This window comes from Neofelis nebulosa, chromosome Y (genome assembly GCF_028018385.1).
Source record: "Neofelis nebulosa isolate mNeoNeb1 chromosome Y, mNeoNeb1.pri, whole genome shotgun sequence".
In the NCBI taxonomy this organism is placed as follows: Eukaryota; Metazoa; Chordata; class Mammalia; order Carnivora; family Felidae; genus Neofelis; species Neofelis nebulosa.
Window position 1 is genome coordinate 5,128,052 of NC_080801.1, and position 7,016 is coordinate 5,135,067.

The window sequence follows — 7,016 nt, forward strand, 5'->3', positions numbered from 1 at the left end:
AAAAGGATGGTAATGGGTGAACACATAGAAAATGCTTCATAAATGCTATTAATTGGAGGCATGTGGGCTGAAAATAAATATATATGCTGAGAGGTACTTGCGAGTTTCACATCCTGAAAATAGAGTGTGGTCTGAGAAAGCCAAAAGACAAATGATGAGAAGGTAATGTAGGAGTGGGTTTAATTGACGAAAGAAACAGCAGGGGGTGAGGTTAATAAAGTTGATTCATTAGGTAGTTTTCACTGTTGGAGGTTTTCTAGACTTCCTTAGATATTTGGGGTCTTTTTGTCCTTTGTTCTGAAATATATTTAAAACATACTGTTATATATATTAAACTATCTGAGAATTTGTACAAATAATAAGAGTTACCAATCACGAACTTGCCAAATGTCAACAGGAATTTCATTTTGGGGAAGCTCGGTAATGTTTGCTTTCAATCCGTGTGAGTTTACATGTAGAAAACTAAATTTGAAGCAATATGTGTGAGTTTTGTGCTTCCTGTGTTAAAGGAGACAAGTAAGTGCAGTAGTTAGATTTGAAATAGCAGAACGTTGTTACCATAGGGAAAAGAGCGCCTCACAGTTGAAGCATGGACACACTCATCTGTAGATTTGGTTCTAATGCCTGTGACTTAGCTCTCATTCCACTCCCACCTGCAGAAGGAATAACAACATTTTCTAGGTTGGGGAGCAAGCCAAAGTTAGAGTAGCTGAAATTAACAATAAAAGAATTTCCCTAGATGGAATTTATCCGGTGTTAAGAAGATCAAAACGGAGCCTGGCTGCAGATTTTGCAAGAGCAATGACTTCTCGTCAGCACTCCCTTGTCTTGGCAATGTCACCTTACACTGAAATTTATAACATGCGCAACATATCCAGAGCCCAAAAGGAAAGCAGTGCTCAGACAATATGGGACAGTATGGCTCCCAAGCAAATTTGCATAAATATTCTAGGGGACTCAAACTGAACTTCTCTTACTTTGAAAGGTATTCATAGAAATGTTAGTGTTGAGATTATTCCAACAACTGAAATTAGTTATGTAAAATGTGTATAAAGTACATGTATTTATATGTTTATATTTATGTTTTATATAATTTAAATATATTTATGTTTAAAGTACATATTCTTTAAATGTTTAGTAGAGACAGTAGAGAAAAAAGGGTGTGTTTTAGGGGTCTGCACTCAGATTCAAATAAGATTACGGAAGTATAGTATACATTCAAAAGGACATATATTATTTTTTTCATGTTTGTTTATTTTTTGAGAGAGAGACACCGTGCGAGCAGGGGAGGGCCAGATAGGAAGCCACAGGATCGAAGCAGCCTCCAGGCTGTGAGCTGCCAGCACACAACCTGATGTGGGGCTCGAACTCACAAACCGTGAGATCATGACGTGAGCCAAAGTTGGACACTTAACGACTGAGCCACCCAGGCACCCAAAAAGGACATGTATTATTAAAAGTATTCTGAGCACAGCTGGATGAAGTTAAGTTCAATATAGTTGTGGAACCTGCACTCAGTAAACAAGGTTCCAGTACCCCAAGGGACCACCTGTGCCTCTTTCAGTCAAGCTGTATGTCTCCTTTGGGACAGGAATTATTCTGACTTCTTACAGAATATACAACTTTTGCTTGTTTTGGGACGATAGAGAAATGGAATTATGTGTCCTATACCTAGCTTTTTTCACTCAAACTTATGTTAGTGATATTCATGTTATTGTGTGTATAGATCCTTTGTGCTCATTGGTGTATAGAGTTTCATTATATGAATAGTTTACAATATTTTGGCAACTCTTGGTGGACATGTAGGTAGGTTCTGGCTTAGGTTAATTATGAATGAAACTTCATGAATATTATAGGGCACGTTTGGTGAACATGTTTGAGAATAGTATTTATTTATCTAGGAGGGAATTTGCTGGGTCACATGTCATCCAACTTATCAGCTTTGGTAAGATTCCTCCAAACTGTTTCCAAAATGGTTATACCAATTTACATGAACTTCTTTCTATAGTAGTGCCTGTGTAGTGTCTGTGAGCTCTGAATACTTGATAGCCTTGCCAACACTTGCTAATACGGTCTTTTTCATGTTATCTATTCTGGCAGGTGTACAGATTTTGTTTTTATTTGAGAAATTTCAATCCAGGTATTGTATACAAATAGTTAAAAAAAAAACAACCCACAACATCCAAATTGCAGATCAGGACCTGCAGTAAAGAAAACAAAAGCTTTGTTTCCCCCAAGAACACCTCTTCCCCAGAGGCAACACTTTCTTTTGTTTTCTTTTTTCTTTTTTTTTTTTAAATCAGGGTTTTTTTTTTAAACACGCCATTTTGTATGAACAATTTTAGATTTAGAGAAAATTGCACAAAAAATACAGTTTCCTCACCCCCTCTAGTTTCTATAGTACCTTGCACTCATGTGGATACGTTAATTATAAGTGGTGGATGAGCCATCATTGATTGACCCATTATCATTAGACACATTACCATTACTAACAGTTAGGGTTTATTTTGTGTTATATAGATTCATAAGTTTTGAGAAATGTAAAATGGTATGTACCTACTATTGCAGCATCATACAGAATAGTTCCACCATCCTAAAGTGCCCTGTGCTCCACCTATTACCACTTCCTCTCTCCCCCTAAACCCTAATAGCCACTGGTCTTTTTCCTGTCTGTGAAGGTGTTTTGTTGTTGCTGCTGTTGTTGTTGTTGTTGTTGTTGTTGTTGTTGTTGTTGTCATTTTGTTTTGTTTTGTTTTTCCAGAATGTTATCATAGTTGGAAACGTAAAGCATATGGCTTTTTCGGATTGGATCCCTTCACTTAGTAATCCACATTTAAGTTTCCTCCATGACTTTTAAGTAGCTCCCTTTCTCCCTCTTTCCTTCCCTCCTCTTCTGTCTCTCTGCCTTCCTTTCATTAAGGGAGTTTATTTTTTAAAACAGCGTTTGGTTTCCAGAAGAAGACTGGAAAGTGCAGAGTTCCCCTGTTCTCCCTCCTACCCCCCAAAACATAGTGTTCCCTATTGTAAACTTCTTGTGTCAGTGTAGTGCATTTGTTACAACGGAGGAGCCAATATGGAAACTATTATTAACGAAAGTCCCAAGTTTGCCTTAACATTCACTGTGGTGTGCAGTTCTGTGAGTTTTGACAAATGCACAATGCCATGATTCAAAGCATGTCATTGCCTTCCAAGATGTTTCACTGCCATAAATATTCCCTGTGCTTCATCTATTATTCATCTCTCCCTTCCCCCCTGAGTTCCTGGCAACCACAGGTCTCTTTACTGCCTCCATTATTTGAGACAACACTTTTAACTCTTCCAGGTTTATATTCTTTTCTTAGGTATCTTCATGAATGTAAGTAATATAGCATACTGCTGCTTATTGATTTGTCAGTTTTAAGCACCGTCTACTGACTTCCTGTGTGAAGATGACGTATAGGTCGCTTAAGCCACCTGTCTTCTCTCTCCTCACCTTCCGATATATTCCTGAACTTCTATCTTTATCCTGTTTCAGTCAGGTCCAGCCAGCCGGTGAGTCACTATCGGTAGTTTAAAGAGTTACACACGTGATGGGAAATCCCAGAAGCCAAACAAAGGATGGCGAAGCAATCAGGAATTAGTATCGTCAGAAAGCTGTTTCCACCCCCAGGGCTAGAGAAACTCAGAACCATACCTAGCAGGAACTGAGAACATCAGAGAAGAGGCTCTTGGAAAGAAGCTAGAATTTGGAGGAGATAAAATCACTGGTAGCAAGTGGAGTGGGAGAGAGAAAAACCTCTGGGCTTATACCTTCCTCCCTTTCTCCCATCAAACACCCATTGGTCAAACCCCTCTGGAAGCCAGTTGCAAGGAACCAGGAAACACAGTCTGTAGGAGAAGTGCAGGAACTGGATCTGAGGGCAAAAAGACATAACGGATGAAGTTACATATATGGACCAGTTAGGGTTCTCCAGACACTTAGTATCAATAGGAATTGGTTCACAGGATGACGGAGGCTGAGAAGGGCAGAGCCAGGAGATCCAGTAGTTTAGTTCCAGGCAGACTCCAAAAGCCTAAGAATCAGGAGAGCTGATGATGTATGTTCCATTCCAAGTCTGAGTCTGAAGTCAGGAGACCACTATCGCAGCTTGAAGACACTCAGATACACAACAGTGGATTCTCTCTTACTCTGCCTTTTGTTCCATTCAGGTCTTCAATCGATTAGTTGAGGCCACCCAGTGTTTGGCAAGGCAATATGTTTTGCTTAGTCCACTGATATACAGATGTTCATTGTACAAAGAAATGTCCTCACAGACTCACTAGAAATAATGTGTAACCATATATCTGGGTACCCTGTGGCTCAGCCCAGTTAAAACATGAAATTAACCATCACAAGATATAATTTTATGCATGTATGTATGTATATATGTATGTATGTATGTATGTATGTATGTATGTATGTATGCATGCATGTGTGAATGAATATATGTTATTTGAGAGAGAGAGAGAGAGAGAGAGAGCATATGTTCAAGCAGGATAGGGGCAGAGAGAGAGAATTCTGAGAATTCTGTCAGTGCAGAACCTAATGCTCATCTTAGTCTTATGAACAGTGAGACCATAATCTGAGCCAAAATCAAGAGTTGGATTCTGAACTCACTGAGCCACTCAGGTACCCCACAAGATGCAATTTTAAAATAGAGACCTATTTCCCTTACCTGTACTATCATTTTTCATTCCTTACATTGTAAGATAAATGTCTTCCTCACACTTGCTGCACTTTTTCTCGGTCTCCCATCAGCTTTGGACTTCTGCTTGTCATTGTTGTTAACACTGGTATTATGCTCTGCAATCAAGTCTCTTTAGATTGTTCAAGGTTGATTCTAAAACTTGAAAATTAATAAGTGGTTTAAATTATTGGGATTATTAAATAATATGCAAACATTAGAATTACTACACTTTTCCTGGAGTCCTCGGACCTGCTGAATGAGGACATCTCTGGGATCAAGTTGAAATGGGTCCTTTTTCTTTGAATTCCATCAGTGCTTTAAACCATGCATGTTTCACTTGGCTCATTCAGACTAAGACCATCTTATGGATATTTTCTGGTTCTCCTTAGTTTTCTAATTGCACTTCTTTGTTTTATTGCACTCTTTCAGTGTTTTCAAATCATGCCACTTATGACATCTTCCTGTCAACCTCAGAGGTCTCTTACTAGACCCTTCTTTTTTCCTGCCTCATTTAGGTGGTGACTCAGTAGGTCTGCTTCATAGCTTCCTTCCTGTGATTTTCCTGTTACGGTCCCAGTTTCTTTCCATGGTTTCATGGTAATATGGCTATCTGGGAAGTTAGGGAGCATTTAAAAGCCTGGACTCTTGAGCCTGACGGCCTGGGGTTAGACTTTACTTGTTCCACTTACCAACTGTGTAAGTTGGATGTTGGATGAGTTCTTTGGCTTCTTTATAACCCTATTTCCTCCTCTAGAAGATAATAATCGTAACTGTATATACTTTATAAGTTTGTTGTGTGATTAATATGTAATAACATGTGAAAATAACCCATAACAGTGCCTGGCACAAAAATAAACACTGTTAATGTTGGCTATTATTAAGTATAATTTTCCTTTATTTTTTTCTCCCCTCGTTTTGCTGGAGTACGCCTTCAGATAACTTCCTAATGAAGAATGAATAGAATCAAATGTTCTGAGTCTTTGCACGTCTGAAGATACCTTGAGTCCACTCTCAAATTCAATTGATAATTTTGATAGGTGTAGAATTCTTGCTTCTTTTTTTATTTTCTTTATTTTTAATTTTTAAAGTTTCCCTCCACATTAGTTAGCATGTAGTGCAACAATGATTTCAGGAGGCATCCCGGGGGCGCTGGCCGGGACCGTCTTGTGCTTCTTCTCCTGTAAAGTGCACTAGAGGACGCGGTCCCGGCTGTCCCTGGTTCATCCCTCCAGGCACAACCCGTCCTGGGGCCGAGAGGTCGCGCGGCGGTGGCCCGCATCTCACGCCCAGGCACTGGGAAGCGGCGGAGTCTCACCACGGGTTCCAGGTTCACTCCCAGGACTTGGCGCGCCTGGCGTAGCGCTTCTGGCAGGCTGCTCTGGACCCACACGTCGCCTACTACGCGAATGGTGGGGAAGGTGGTCAACGTCGGGGTGGCCGCCCTCCCACTCTCCTCTAGGGTGCGGACCCCGGAGTAGGGCCCGGAGGCCGCGGGCTTGCGGGGGCTGCTATCCTCGCGGGACAGCGGAGGCGGGGGCGGCACCTTCCTCTGGCCGACCGCCACCGTCCGGGCTCCGTGGCGCCTCTGCCTGGCAGCTGGCGGGCGCGTCTGGAGGCGGGCCTCGGGGGGCTGGTGCCGGGGGTCCGGGGCCAGGGTCAGGAGGGAGGTAGCCATAGACGTCCTTGCTGCGCAGAATGTGGGGGAAGAACTGGTGCTTGAGGCTGCAGAGGTAGCTCCAGAGCTCCGCGTCGGAGCTCCCGAACTCCGTGCTGCGGGGCAGGAATAGCTTGAAAGCGTCGATCAGCGCCTTGGTGCTGTTGGCCGGCGACAGTTGGACGGTTGCCACCGCATGTACACCACCCTCTCCTCAGGCGGCTCCAGCGCGGCCCCTCCTGCAGCGCTAGAGGCTCCTCCCCCAGCGGCCTGGGCCAGGGCCGCCAGGGGCCAGCGCCTCCGCCTCTTCATGCTGCTCAGGATGTGAGGCCGCTAGGGGCCGCCGCACTTGCCAGGTTTCGCGGCCGCCTCAGGACCCTAATGAATTTCCTACCATGAAGCCAAATCAGGCGGCAGGCTGTGAGAGTTACACCGCAGTTGCTAGGAGACCAGGCGCTTTGTGAGGTCACAATGTCTGCATATCTTATCAAGGTGGGCTGCCCAAAGCTGCCTTAGGTTTGGCTGTGTTTCAGATTATGCCCTTGAGAAAGACCTGCACGTAATCTTACCTGAGAAGGCCCATAATTCTTCACGAGTTCAAGAGGGTTGTCCTAGAGGTGAATGCACGGGTGCTTCAGCCTCCATTAATCCCATCT

General features: G+C 42.9%; 1 pseudogene; it reads right to left on the minus strand.

Annotated features, from left to right (window-relative positions):
* Positions 1–3,822: 3,822 nt before the first annotated feature.
* LOC131503449 (coiled-coil domain-containing protein 71L-like) lies at positions 3,823–6,792 on the minus strand (annotated as a pseudogene).
* Positions 6,793–7,016: the final 224 nt, after the last annotated feature.